Source organism: Acomys russatus, chromosome 9 (assembly GCF_903995435.1).
Source record: "Acomys russatus chromosome 9, mAcoRus1.1, whole genome shotgun sequence".
NCBI classification, from domain to species: Eukaryota; Metazoa; Chordata; class Mammalia; order Rodentia; family Muridae; genus Acomys; species Acomys russatus.
The window spans coordinates 8,745,098-8,760,603 of NC_067145.1; the positions used below are offsets into that span (position 1 = coordinate 8,745,098).

Below are 15,506 nucleotides of genomic sequence, written 5' to 3' on the forward strand. Positions count from 1 at the left end.
AGCAAGCGGGAGGTGATGATGATTCAGTGTCAGTGAGATGCATGTGGACCGGTGATGACCCTGAGTTGGAGAAGCGGTTCCTGTTTCCTGAACCAAAGATCCCTTTTCAGAGTTGACTTCCTAAATTCTTAACCATACTTAGATTTTCAGAATGTGGTTTGTTGCTGTTGGAGGAGGACCATTTAACAGCCCGACTCTCGGGCATTGGTGATCACAGACATGTTAGATACAGCAGAAGCTTCATATAGTCTTTCAAACAGAGGAGTCGGGTGACAGCAGTAACCATAGTAGGTGAACATCCATGAGCGCTGACTGACACTGCATGAAAGGCTCCACGTAGCTTCTGAGAGCCATGGTCCTCACCCTCCCTACTGCTGCCACCCTTTGGTACGGTTCTCATGTTACAGCGGTCGCCCCAACCATACAATTATTTTTGTTACTACTTAACAATTGTAATTTTGAATCATAATATAAATATCTGTGTTTTTCAATGGTCTTAGGTGAAGGGGCTGTTTGACCCCTCGGAGGGGTCTAGACTCATAGGCTGACAGCCTCTGTTCTAGACCACCTTCAGATGGACTCTCAAAGCAAAGAGAAACTCTCAAACTCAAAAATACAGTGATCTAAACAGTTGCCTGAATGTGCGTTCCATTGAATATCTACAAAGCACAGAAGGGAAAGGGTTCCGTGGTTCTGTATATTTTGGGAAATACTTAATCTGCCTCTGTCTTGGAATCACCTACTAACATATGAAAAGCTATGAAGGGATACATTTCAGACTTTAAGTGACATGACTTTGTTTAACTTGACTCTCTGGAACCTTTTCCGGTATGACCTGTGACAGCCTTCTCGCGAAGTGTCTTTTGTAATCCTGAGGATCTTTTATCTGTCACTGTAGAAACAGGAAGCCTAAAGTTCCAATTTATGTAGTGACTCAAAGTCACGCCTAGCTCAAGAGAGTCAAAGACCAGACTCTGATGGCAGGGAAGGTGCCCTGTAGGGTATTTGGGGCAATGTCCTCATTTCTACAGCAAGAGAGAGACTGTGTCCAGTACCACACAGCTACACCAAATTAATCCCTGAATTTTGAAAACGAGAATATTATTCATACAATTAGTAGCTTTGAAAGCAATTTGGCAGAAATAATGGAAGATAAATGCGGACGGGGAGGAAATTGCTTAAAAGTGAGACAAATGCAATGAGAAATGTAAAACAGAGCAGTAGATGATTTGTGTAATGCGATATGCCAAGGAAATACCAAAACCGCCGTGACACACAAAGAGCCACCAGGGAAAAGTTAGCTCGCCATTGGCAGAGCCTAATGACTGAAGAGCACTCTTAAAAAGCCATTTCATTAACTCATGAGTAAGGCAAGCACTGCTGCTGCCCTTTGGATGCGTGTTCCCGGGCAGCCGTGGTCGGCAGCTGCCTGCTGCCGCATTTGGGCTGAACATCCAAGTCCTAAGAACAGGTCACATTCGCTGCATCCCTCATCAGGTGTAAGACTGCAGCGGAGCCAATTAACCTCCCAAGCCAGGACCCTTATCAGTAAAATAAGGATAATAAGAGCTGTAGGACAAGCGGCTGTGAAGAACTAATTAGAGGCCATATACAAATACCTCATTAATTACCACATAAACATGCAATGAAAGCACGGTATGTGTTTTATGAATTATAAAGAGCCATCTGAGTGGAAGATACTGTACTAGCATTAGCTGTGAATTCATCATCAGCATGTTTTCGCTCTTCTTGTGACTTTGAGAACTTTGAGGACCGACCCTGGAAACCCAATTTTGTAGGCACTTTCTATCTCTGAGGTAAAATCTGTTATGAAAAGCCAGTGTTCTCCTACCTGGTGGCACCTGCTATCTTTACACGTGATTTATTATACACCTTATTCCACTAGATTACAGACTCTCCTTGGCTGCATCTTTCAGTATTGTCAATGTGTAATTGTTGCACTCCTAGTTGGCTAATACCACATCCGGTCACAAGATTTATTCAGGTAAAAGTAATCAGAAACTTATTTTTAGCTGTCAGGAGGGACCATTTCCATGAATTATACTACAAACATATGGGACTAAAGAGAGGCGGGGATGGGTGGGGGGATGCCAGAAAGAGTAGGCAGGGACTGTGCTGCAGATCACAGCTCTGATTTATCAATATTTGAAAACTAGTTAGGAAATGCATCTCTTCACTCAGGCATGGCCTGATAATAAAACAATTTAACCTCCTCTCTCCTCAAACCCCCTGCTCGAGCTTTCTGGGTCTGGTGTGCAAGTGCAATGCTGCGGAAACCCCCAACAGCGCCTTAGCCCCTCGTGCCCCCCCCACTCCCCTCGCTTCCGCTGAACACCCCTGGGGCCAGCTCTGCTCTCTATTCTTTGAAAGAGAAAACAGAAGACTCCAGTGCCCGAGAAAGCAGTGGCAACAAGCAGACGTTAGTGGTTTATCAAGCACTTAGATTTTAATTGGTTTTTTTTCTTTTGTGATGTCATTCATCACGGCCACTGGAAGAGACAGGAGTTAAAACAACAACAAAAAAAAGGTTGGAGGTTGCCCAAGGCATATTTTTACTAATTTCAGTTTAATGTGCCTGTTTCATTACGTTTAATCATCTGGTTCACTTTTAACGGTTCACCATCAAGCAGGAATTTGCCACTCCCCACCCTCCCCAGGAAGTCTTATCTCACCTGTGGTGGGCAGGGTGTCTCAAACGGTATCTATAATGCTTCCACCTGGAAGGCACTCAGACTCTGTTTCTCTGCTTGTTTTTATTATAAAAAACCCCCCACAAATGCAGTGTCTTGGAAAACAAATACAAGGATCTCTGTTTGTTGCATGGCCCCATGGAGGGTGTCACTAGGTAGTGACAGCGTCATTGCCTGAGGGGTTGTCCCTGGGAATGCAACATCCTTTTATCTGCCACATGTACCAACTCGCAGCTTAATTTTGAATTAAAGTCCAGAGCATAACATTAATTGTATAGATTTTTAGCAGCCAATGCTGCTATATTACTCCCACTCTTGTGCATCCTTTAGTGGATCTCTGAGTTAGTGTCTACACTGCATCTTCCAAGCATGCTCTCTGTGGGAGCAACAAGAGAGTCTAAGCCTAAGGTGCCCTATATGGCACACGCGGGTGCCTACAACAGTCAGAAGGGAGCGTACGGAAGGGACTACGCGATGGTCTGTGTAAACAGGACACTGAGGTATGGTTAACACGTTTATAGAAAGTAGGAAGAAGTGTGACCTTCTAAGAAAGGAATAGCTGCTCACCTGAGACGTTGTAGGAAAATCAGAGAATAGCTACAGAAAACAGATGCTGACCCCTGGAGCTGGGGTAGAAAGCAGTGGCTACTGTAGAGAGAGAACATCACCTTTGTGGCCAGCAGATGAAACATCATTTGACATTTGATCTTTGCTAAAATCCTGAGAAGTAATGAATATTGTTTTGAACTAGGAAATGAGTCTATCACCAACTTGTGCCAAATTAAGGCTTATTTGACTTTATGATACATGTTTGTATATATTTATATATCCTTCTGTATAATGCATTGTGGTGGTTTGGATGAGAATGGCCCCCAACATCTCATATATTTGATTGTTTGGTCCCTGGTCGGTAGATTGTTTTGGAAAGGATTAGAAGGTGTGGACTTGTAGGAGGCATGTCGCTGGGGGTGGGCCTTAAGGGTTCAAAAGTCCGGGCCAGGCTGAGTCAGTCTCTCTCTCTCTCTCTCTCATCTCATCACAGCAATAGAAAAGTAACTAAGACATTTATCTACACAATGTAAATGAATTATTAATATAGTAAAGACTGGAGAGATTTGTTGGGTAGAGTTTATCTTAGGAAGAAATTGAACCCTGCTGGATGGCAAGTCTTAAAAATCAATTCTGTATAGGACTGAGTAAATAAAAATACATTAAAAATTCATACTTTACATTTTACTACATGAATGTTAATGATTTTGCATGATTTAGCTCATTTACATCTGATAATTATTTCACAGATGACAAAATTGAGACTAACATAATTGTGGCAGGGTGCTAATTGTTTTTCCGGTTCCTGTGAACTTTGCATTTTGGTAACAAACTACCTGAGATAAACTCATGGAGAGGCTTATTTTGGCCTATGGATTCAGAGGGTTCAGTCCATATTTGCTTGACTTTGCTGCTTTGGCTCTGTGGTAAGTAGGCAGGGGAGCTGCTCACCTCCTGCCTGTCAGGAAGCAAACAGGGTGAGGGGAAGGAGCTGCCATCCATAGCCCTTCCAAGTGGAGGCAAGCTGCCAAGACTTTGAATTATTCACACTAGACTCCATGTCATACAGAGTCTCCCAGCAGGCAGGCCACCAAGCCTTTGGCAAAGGGTCCCACCTTTTGTGCATGCTGTGATGCCATCTGCAAACATTTGGGGCCCATTCCTGGCTGCCCTGGGATGCACATGAACTGTAAGCCGCAGGGCAGACATACCTGCTTTAAAAATACCCGAGCCTTTGGGAGACAAACCACTGTCCAAACCACAGCGCCTTCCTCGGGATGCCAAGTGTGTATCATCATACGTGAGTACGTGCATGTCTGTGCTGGCGCGTGAGGAGGCCAGAGGAGGGGGTCAGATCCCTTGGAGTAGGAGTTACAGGCAGCTGTGAGCGGTCCACCGTGAGGGCTGAGATGTGAACTCTGCTGAGATACCTCTCCAGTCTTGTTTGTCCTTTTTAGTCTTCCTTCTGCATCCTGACCAAGGAACATTCCTGATCATGATCAAGGTATCATGCCTAAAATGTGGCTTAGTTAAACTTTCGTGAAGGTGCCCAGAATACCATTTGTTGAGTATATTTACAAAATCTGACTGAGGGGTTTAATGTGTCATGTGTACAAGACTTAGAGATTTTAAAACAGACAAACTTGTCATTCTTTAGCCTTGAACAGGATTTTTCACTATGCACCCAGACTGGTGTCTGTTCAAGTAAAATTGGTGGCTTAAAAATCAGAAGTTAAACAAATATATGCAGGAATGATTTCTTATGTAGCACAATCCTGTATTTACTTCTATCCCTCTCTTTGAAAGTGTTTATAAAATTAGCGTGAGGACAGCTACCTTTTCGTTGAACTATTTAGTAAATTTGTGACTGTTTGTTTGTATTTGAGTAGATGCTGTACATTTTATAGCGAAGAACAGAAGCCTTCTAAATAACTCTGCTGATTGCTGAAGTCTGAACTGTTTGCTGTCTTAACCAGTAAAACCATAGTGGCTGAAAGGATAGAGCTGCCCAGCAGAAAGCCATGGGTGCACTAGTTCATGCTGTGCACTAGTCTTGCAACCTTGGGACACTTAGTTAACTTCCTGAAGACCATTTTCTCCCTCATGATAAGAATAATAATGATTTTTCATTTGCAACTTAGATTGCTCTGAAAATTACTAAAACAACGCATGGAAACGCTTGACAGAGGGTCTAGCTTAGAGAAAGCCATCCGCATGCTAATGCTGTGTTTGTAAGTATGAAGGACTCAGAAGGTGGATTTTGAAAATGGAAAGATTTGGGTTTGAATTTCGGCTTTCCTCTTAATCAAGCCATGTTAGGCTCCATCTGTCCCCTGCAATGATTTTTATAATAATGAACTTTGTCACCTTTTCTTTCCTAGCTTCCCCTTACATACTGGGGACTTTGGGCTTGTGTCTCGGGTCTTTCCCTTCCATATCTCATGAACTTTCTTTCTCTAAGGGAGATCATCTCTCTCTCTCTCTCTCTCTTCATGCATGCAGCTACCACCTATGTGACACTGCCGTCAATGCCCAGGGTGTCTGACCATTTCCTTGAGATAGATGATTTCAAGGATGCATTTGGCTCCCAGGCGAGAGACTCCTAGCACACTTAGACTCAGTACATCCCAACTGACCTCATCACCAATCCTGCAAACATTTCTCTCCAACCATGTGTCTCCTATCTGTCAGGGCCACCAGGTGGTCATCCTGGAATACACCGTACCACAACCCTGCTGCTGTCTTCCCACCTCCTGAATATATCTTGACCCACCCAATTTTCTGTTTCCAACGCCATTTCTCTTTGATATATTTTCACCCTCCACGTGCACAGAGCATGATTTCTTCTTCCTATTTTCCTGTTACTAGACCCATCAACACTGAAAATGCAACTGTTCTAGTAAGCCCTTCAGCGTCTTCTGTCTCCCTGGGACAAAGCCTTTTCCTGTGGCTTTTGCTCATTTCATTACCTTCATTTGCCACTGCCTCCTTCTGAATACAGCTTTGTTATCACCACACTCTACTTCATGCAGTTTTTGAGAACACATTTGTCTTTTTCATAGTTAAGTCTTTCCCCAGGTGCTGCCCTTGGCATAACTCCTTTATCAGAATCTTTTAACAGGTTAATCCAACTCTTATGCCAGCACTGCCTAATCTTTTCTTCCCAGGGAAGCATTCCTTATGTTGGTAGTCAAAGACTCTCCTCCTGCGTACTCTCAACTTATTTCCCACTGACTCAGTTTATAGCTGTTTTCTTAACTAGATCGCAGTATCATGGAAGAAGGCATGAAATCAGTCTGCTTCCTTCACTTCAGTAATCTCAGGACCCGACATACTGGCACATGAGAGATCCTTAGTAAGTAATGGTTACAGACAACGAATGAGTGAATGTCATAAAGGTCATCTTAAATTAGACACTGATGACGAATGGAGGTCTCTAGCACACAGCAGACAGTCAAGAAATCTTAGTGTCCCTGTGTTATTTCTTTCTTGAACTCTGAATATCAAGAATATGCACACATTCCTGAAGTTACCAGATAATTTGGCAATTACTATCACATACCAGACACGTGGTCTGACCTGAACAACCCAAAGGAGCAATTCAGCTGTTGCCTTGGATCTCAGACGTTTCCCTCAATAACCAATTAAACCTCAGCAAGACAGAAAATACAAAAGAGCAATAAAGCTAACTTTTTAAAGATTTGTTGACAGTCACCGAGCAGCTACAAAAGCATCAAGATCACTGCTCATGACGAGCAGTGTTCAGAGGTCTCCTGTCAGTGGTGAAGAGGCAGCCACATTTGGTGAACTTTTCAAGTATCATCCTGTTGTGGAAGGGAATAGAAAGTGCTCCAATTCACAGAAACGTCGCTCCATCATAAACTAATTTAATGTTGCCAACCAAGAGCATTTAAAAACATTTATTGGCCTAGAGGGTTGCATCAGGCAATACATAAAATCATCTCGTTCATGGCTTTTATAAACTTGCAATTTAGGCTTGGGAACACTGACTCATAGATAGGTAAAAGACATGGAATAAAAGCAGAAATAAGACACTGAGTCCCACCATCATTAGTTGGGAATGACAAGGTAGCACAGAACCTATAAATAGGTAGGGTGGAACCAGAGACTGAATAGCTCTTAGGAAGGCTTCTTGGAGAAGCTTAGGTTACTGAGGGGAGGAAAATGCCTTCACTATCATGTGAGTTCATGGCGTGGTTTCTAGGCTGAGTGTGGGAGAAAATCAGAGGAGGCTTTGCGTATATGCCTGGGGTAATAAAACCCATAAAGTTAGCAAAAATAGCTTCTCTTCTCTTGTGTTTCAGGGTCACATACTTTCTCACATTGCACTCAGATGTACAAGGGAAGATGTGGCGTCTTTATTATTTTTTTATAGCTTATCCCTTAAGCCCTAGTCTCATTGAATATTAGGAACTCAATATAGGTGACCATTGAGTCAAAAATTTGGTGCAATATAATAATGTCTGCCTGATTCAACAGTACAGTCTCCTCGGACAACTCCTTTGGGTAATTCCTGGCTTTCTGCTTTCCTTCTTCTGGTTCTTTAAAATTTCTCTTTTTCTTTTAAAACTATTTTTGTTTTATGTGTAAGAGTGTTTTGCTGGCATGTGTGTATGTGCATCATGTGTGTGCTTGGTGCTGTAGAGAGACAGAAGAGGGTATCTAATGCCCTGAGCCTGGAGTTACAGGCCACCGGGAACTGTCCCATCTGAATATCCAAACTCACCTCCTCTGGAAAAACAGCGAGCTCTCTTAACCACTGAGCCATCTCTTCAGCTCCCAGGTTCACCTCTTGATATGTAAAACAATCTCTGAGAGTATCTAGAAAATTCTGAGATGTATATTTTTTTCTGACAAAGCTTAGTAGGGGGCAGGCTGCACAGCCTATGCTTCTTTATTGTTATAGCATATTCCCTTCCTGACCCGAAAAAATGTGTTTCCTATATAATTTGAATAATTAGCTTTCACAATGGTGGAAGTTGTTTACCTTTGAAACATTATCTGACATGACTCATCATTTGCAGTTGTACTGGCTGCAATTTGGGAAAATGATATTAAGTTTATACCATAGTGGGTCTTTGGGGAGTTTTGCTAACCTTTTTTTCCCTTGTGGATCTTTTGATTCAGTTGTATGGATGTTCACCAAGGACATCACCTTGTCAAACAGTATTTTAGGAGATAAGTTTCAGAAACCTAGTTCCTTGTTTCTCAAGCCAACGACTCTGTTGTCACTTTGCTCTGTGTACAAAATGTTTGGGGTGTCTACGTGTCCATAAAGCATGCTTAGCAGCAGCATCCTTGATTTTTACCTCTGACATCCAGTAGCATCTTCTCAAGTTATGGTAACTAAAAATGTCTGCAGATACCTGTCTGTCTGTCCGTCCGTCCGTCCGTCTATCTATCTATCTATCTATCTATCTATCTATCTATCTATCTATCCATCTTCTGTATCTAAGCATCTATCTACTTACCTATCCTATCTTTTGTATATTGTCTATCTACTTTTCATCTACTGACCTATTGTCCTATCTATTCAGCCACCTTTCTATCAATCTATCATCTATTGTCATCCATTTATTTACCTATCCTTCCAAATTTCTTCTCGATGTGTACGTTGTGAATTTCAACACAGTTAAAGAACACAGGAAGCCGCCCTATATTGTCTGAGATTCTGCATGACCCCACCCAATTCAATCTTTTATCTTCTGTTAGATTTAATAACCACTGAAACAGGTCTTGTGTTTTGTGGAAGAAAATTTCTGATAAAGTGCTAAAAGCAAAAGAATTTTAAGTCAAGGCAGGAGGAATTTATTAATTCCCTTGACATTTATCCCTTACACCCAATACCTTGAATTTAATGTCAAAAGTAGCAAGCAATTTTTAATGAATGAAACTTTAGTGTTATAACAGATGTGGTAGGCAGGATATTGGTCTTCCTTGTCCTAATTTCCAGGACCTGTCACATGTTGCTCTGTGTAGCAAAAGCACTTTGTGTATGTGATTAAGCTCTTGAGTCAGGGTTGGGGGGGGGCCGGGAGGGTGGGGAAGTGGGGGGGGGGTCAGGAGATGTTATCCTGAAGTACTAAGGAGAGCACAGTGGGGAGGAAGGAGAGCAGGAGGAGGAAGAGGAGGAAGGGGAGGAAGGGGAAAGCTGGAATCATAGAAGGAAACTCAGTGAAGGCAGAGTGGTCTAGGGTGGGGGAACTTCAAAATGCTAGCTATACTGCTGACTCTGAAGATGGAGGAGGGAGCTGTGAACCAAGACATTCAGGGGTCCAGAAGAGACAGGGAAACAGAGTCTCTCCTGGACACTCCACAGGGTCATTTTGTTTGTTTGTTTAGTGGCTTAGTGGTATCACTCAACACCCTAGGTTAGCTGAGAACACACTGTGTAGGACAGGATGGCCTCTAACTCATGGCAATCCTCCTGCTTCAACCAACATAGTGCTGAGATTATAGCTATGAGATGCCATACTTAGCTCCAGAAGAACCACTTTCAGCCATCCTTACTTTCGCCCAGTGAAACCCACTTCAGACTTCTGATCTCTGAGACTGTAAGGTGATAGCCACTGCGCAGCTTGAAATCACTACTAACTTTATGCTAATTTGTAAGAACAGCAATGAAAACTAAGAAAATAATTCCCTACTTTTGGAAATTCATGGTGAACTAAACTGTTCATAGTCTTTTAAAATCCCAGTGGAAGCAGCTAGAAGCCTAGTCCACCCTGAACACTTGCCAGGTATAAGGCATGCCAGGGCCCCTTTGGGTGTTACATCATTTATTTCCCATAATGCTTCCAGGGGCAATCTTTATTTTTTCCTATCTTTCTCTTTTGTTGTCCAGAATTGGTAACTAGGGTCAGCGGGGTTAAGTGATCCACTTAGAGTTACAGGGAGAGCCGGGAATGTTACCAAGACTACATGCCTGGCTTGGAAGTTTTCGCTTGATTTCATTAGACCATATTGCCAAAGCAGCACCCACAATGACTTCGAACATTCTGGATTCATTTCATATATTAGGCCCCAGGCTAAGTGATTTGTACACTTTATTGGCACAAATGATACAAACTGTAATAGATGTTAGTGTTCATTTGGGATTTATCAATTAAACAAATGCCTGCTTGGTTTATTAACCGCATGAAGTTATTTCCCCAAAAAGGCATTGTTTATTGCTTTTTGCTTGGCTTCTAAAGTCAAGGTCTTTCCTTGTCTTGGCAGACTGCAATATTAGTCTCAGCCCCTGCTTAGTCTAACATTTTCATTTTCAAAAGCCAGTGGTAAATCATGCTGAGAGCCAGATATCCAGTCAAAAATTGATTTAGTAAGGCGCTGTACCTCACCAGCTATAATCCTATCTTTTGGCTTCAGAGTATAATCTCCTCAAGCCATTTGCCAAATCTAAGGACACACACACACACACACACACACACACACACACACACACACACACACACACACACACACACACACACACACACACACAGACACACTGTCCTCTATTTCTCCTTCTCACTGACACATGTGCCTTATAGGAAAATATAAATAGATAAAATACAGACTATCTACTATGGACTTTCCCTAAAATGTATTGTTCTTGAAAAGTACCAAATAAGTTAGATATTATATCCTTCTTTGCCAACTCTGACTTGGTACCTTAAATGTTAAAGCTCTATCTTTATAAAAGCAGTAGTTTGCCGGAGGGAGGGAGGGAGCGATCATTTCTTCCTCAAATTCATAGCTCTCAAGCATCCTGAATCTTCTCAGTAAATGCTGTTTAAATTGAATTTCACAACTTGCTCGTGCAGTCAAGGGGGTAATGGGGGGACAGTTCTAGGAAGAAAGATTCTGAGATCTTTCCTAGGTTTTCTTGTTTTGGAACAAGCTATGAACTCATAAATGATTCGAAAATCCTGCCCTCATAAAGAGACTGAATGAGCCTATAACCAGGCGAGACTTCCAGTGGAGGGATTAGGGTACCAACTTAACCACAAAACCGTCAACCTACAATGTGTCCTGCCTGCAAGATGTGCTGGGGTAAAGGTGGCACAGAAATTGTGGGAGCGGCCAACCAGGGCCTGATCCGGCTTGAGATCCATGCCATGAGAGGGAGTCTACCCCTGATGTTACCTGGAGGGCCAGGATCCAGAGGCAGGATAGCACAGACACCTAGGTTAGAACCAAACACGACGGTCAAAAACAAAACCAACAACCAACCAAGTCAATGAAATGACTCCTAGTAGCTTGGCTACTCCCAGCACTCCAGAGGGATGAGAAGAGGCAGAGGCAGAGGCAGAGGCAGGTGAATCTCTGTGAGTTTGAGGCCTGCCTGGTCTATGAAGCAAATCCAGGGCAGCACAGTCTACACAGAGAAACCCTGTCTTGAAAAACAAACACAAAACAAAGAAATGACTCCCAGTGACACTCAGCTATACTCATAAACAAGAACCGTGCACAGTCATCGCAGGGAGAGGGTTCATCCAGCAACTGATGGAAACCAGTACAGAAACCCACAGGCAAACATCAGGTGGGACTCAGGAAGTCCTGCTGAAGGAGGAGAAGGAAGGACTGTAGGAGGCAAGAGGGGTCAAAGACACCACAAGAAAACCGACAGAATCGACTAACCTGGGCTCATAGGAGGCAACAAAGACTGAACTGACAACCAAGGAACCTGGATGGGCCACATCAGCCTTCGCTTGTATATTGTGGCTGTGTAGCTTCGCCTTATTATGGGGCTCCTAACAGAGGAAGGGGGCTGTCCCGATTCTGTTGCCTGCTATTGGAACCCTTTTCCTCCCACGGGGTTGCCTCGTCAAGCCTTACATCAGGAGCGACGCCTAGGCGTATCTCAACTTGCTATGCCATGTTTGGTTACTAACCCTGAGAGGCCTGCTCTTTTCTAAGGGGAAAGGAGGAGGAGGGAAGGGGAGATGGAAAATGGCTGTTGGGGTGTACTGTATGAGAGAAGAACAAGTTAAAAGAAAAAATAGAGGAAGGGAGCTGTGCCCCCTTCAAGGGAGCCAACTGTGAAACATCAGTGGAGAACAGCTGGCCACTGATGGCCACGCTGTCAGGTCTCCTGTCATGCTGGTGTCCTGACCACGAATGCTTTTCTCACTGGCCTCCAACCACTCAGCATTTGTGCTCTAGTTTTGCTTGCCACACATCCACAGTAGTCTCCACTCCCATTTTGTCAGCCATGTCAAATAAGTAAAGCAAGTGTGGTATATTTCACTCTATGATAATAGGTGGAGCTGGGTCCCAGTGTACATGTTCTGTTAGCAAAAACCTGCAGCCGCCCGAGACTCTGTCTCCTCACATGTGAAAGGACCAAATCATTCTCAACTAAATGAGTGTTGACATGGGCCACTGGAGGAATGTTCACACACACGAGAGTGTTTCACAAACTTCACCACTAGGGGAACTATTTTCCTTCTTTCTCATCCTGCTATAATTTTTTTCTGAAATAGAGAGAGGGCTGCTCAAAAGCAATCCTGATGTCTCCTTGCCTGTCAGGGGATGTTCTCTCTTGTGTTGTGTTCTCTTTTCCATTTTTCTTTTTTCCCACCTAGCACCTGCCTTTTCTTCAGGAGTTCCTTGATGGTTTGTGCCACAGTCAAAACTATGCCTGGCACATCACCGTTTTACAACTCGAGCAAGTAACAGCTAGACCCTTGACAAGGCTAAAAGTGTATAAAGTACTGCCACTCCAGTTTGCTGACATCATTTAATTTTCTCGGTTTGATTTAAAAGCTCTTTTACTATAAGGGGCAGGTGGACAGGCAATTACCAAGATCATAGCTTTAATCCAATGTGCACAGATAGCCCCTTCCCCCTTTATATAGTGCACAGTTGGTAGGAGAGCTGTAAAATGTAGGCTACAAGCTAGTGAGAAATGACCTTCCTACAGGTTACATAGGTTATTTTTTCTCGTCTCTGCCACTGCCATAGCTACCACCACCACCACCACCACCACCACCACCATCACCATCACCACCACCACCATTGTCAACACCACCAAAACCAAGCCAAACCAAACCAATCTAACCTGAGGTATTATATTAAGAAAGGAAATGAGCCAGATCCTTACATTTTATAATATAGCAAGTATGTTAATGCTTTAAATCGCTGTTTTAAGGCAAGAGTTTTCTTTGCGTGTCTTCCTTACTGTTGTAATTGTACTCACAACTAGAGGAATGATTTAAGATGTATCTTGCTAGAAACAATTATCTTTTTTCCCCTGTGGGAACTCTAAAAGCATTGGTTATAAGATATGGTTGGTGTTACTCATGTAGACGCTTTCTGTCCCTGTACTACCACATTGCTCTCTGTAGCTGGCGTTTTTGGTGAAATATTGTCATCAACATTCTCAGTTCCTACATATGTTCTCTGGTAATGTCTCTTGAACTGTCTGCACAAAGTAGGTAGCTTCTTAGGTCTTTCTTTCTGTCTCTGTCTCTGTCTCTTTCTGTCTCTCTGTCCTCTGACTCTCTGTCTCTCTCTCTCTCTCTCTCTCTGTGTTTATGCATGTGAAAGTTGTAGAATAACCTTGAATGTCATCCACCCACCATGTGTGTGTGTGTGTGTGTGTGTGTGTGTGTGTGTGTGTTTGCTTGTGCTTGTGGAGACTAGTGTCTTGTTCTATCACTCTCTACCTTGCCATATTTCCTTGATACAGGGTCTCTTGGTGAACCCGGCTCTACCTGGCTAGGCAGAAAGCCTCAGAGAGCTTCCGGTCTCTGACGCCTCCCAACACTGGGCTTACAGGGACATGGCTATGACTGGCTTTTACTGGGTTCTGGGGTCTGAATGGAGGTCCTTATGCTTGTGTGACAAGAGCACTTACACACGGAGCTCTCCCCAGCCCCACCATTTCACTTTGAGACAGAGTAAGCCCTAAGGATCTGCCTGCCCATGCCTCCCAGAGCTGGGATCACCAGTGGACATCACAATGCTAGGCTTGGGGTTTCCCCTTAGTCATTTTTGTTATGGGCTCTAGGGGATCAGTTTTCAGGCCCTCATGCCTGCAAGGTAAGCACTTTACTGACTAAACCATCTCCCCAGCATGCACACTTCTTAGGAATTTTAAGAACAAGAAATTTTATTTCTCTTGGCCAACTCTGACATTTTTTGGTTTTGTTTTGAACTTCTTCAACCAAGACCCTAAATAGTGTTTGATTTTGATTTCTTAGTCTTAAAGAAAGACTTTTATGATGCAATGTTGCCTGTTGTATAGTCTTCTTCTCTGTCTTGTATATTCATGGCTAACTCTGCTGCTTCTGGTTTTCCTGGGTTACACAGAGAGAGCTGGAGTTTTCTCCTACCTATCATAAAATGAGTGCTATTCTGAAGTGAAATACACAGAGGTAGTTTCCATAGAAAGATCTTCATAAGAATTTTGGTTTATGTGTTTATTATCTAATCCTCAGACTTCAAAATAATTTATTCAGCTGTTAACCAAATGACACACAATAGTATCTTTTTCAGCTCATCCCAGCACCGCACCATGAACTGAGAAGCAGAAGAGCAAAAGTCTAGTATCATGTCAATCATTACTTATACTGTGTTCTATATGTTCTTCATATCAGCAGGACAGTTAGTGGCTAGTAAACGTCGCAGATGGTAACTATGAGAATTAATTATGTTAATTAGCCTAGTTATACTAACATTTCAGTGTCTACTTACATTAAAACTTCCTATTGCATTCCTTAAGAGTGTGTGTGTGTGTGTGTGTGTGTGTGTGTGTGTGTGTGTGTATATATATATATATATATATATATATATATATATATATATATATATATATGCATGCATTCATGGGTGCATTCTGCGGCACACATGTGGAGGTCAGAGGGCACCTGCAGTTGATTTTACTTGAGACATGGTCTCTTGCTTGTTACTGAGTATGCCAGGTTAGCTGACCTGTGGTCTTTTGGAGAGTGTCTGGTCTCAGCTTTCTGCGTCTGCAGAAGCCCCACCATTATAGACACACACTACCCCACGCGGCTTGACTGGAGCCCTGGGGATCTGAATCCAGACTTCTACATATGCACAGCAAATGCTCTACCCTTCATTAGTCACCTTAGCCTCTCTGTATAATTTTAGCCAGTTATGTTTTATTAAAGCTGGGAAAAGTTAGGAAACAGTTTTTTAAAACAAAAATTTTTAATTCCAATCATAATACATTAAAAGATTCTGAATTTAAGAGAAGCGCTAAACCTATGGGAG

General features: G+C 42.8%; 1 protein-coding gene across 2 annotated transcripts in view; it reads right to left on the reverse strand.

Moving 5' to 3' along the window:
- Positions 1–15,506, reverse strand: part of Cdh6 (cadherin 6) — a 134,713-nt gene that overhangs the window by 31,779 nt on the left and 87,428 nt on the right. The gene's annotated exons all lie outside the window — the stretch shown is intronic.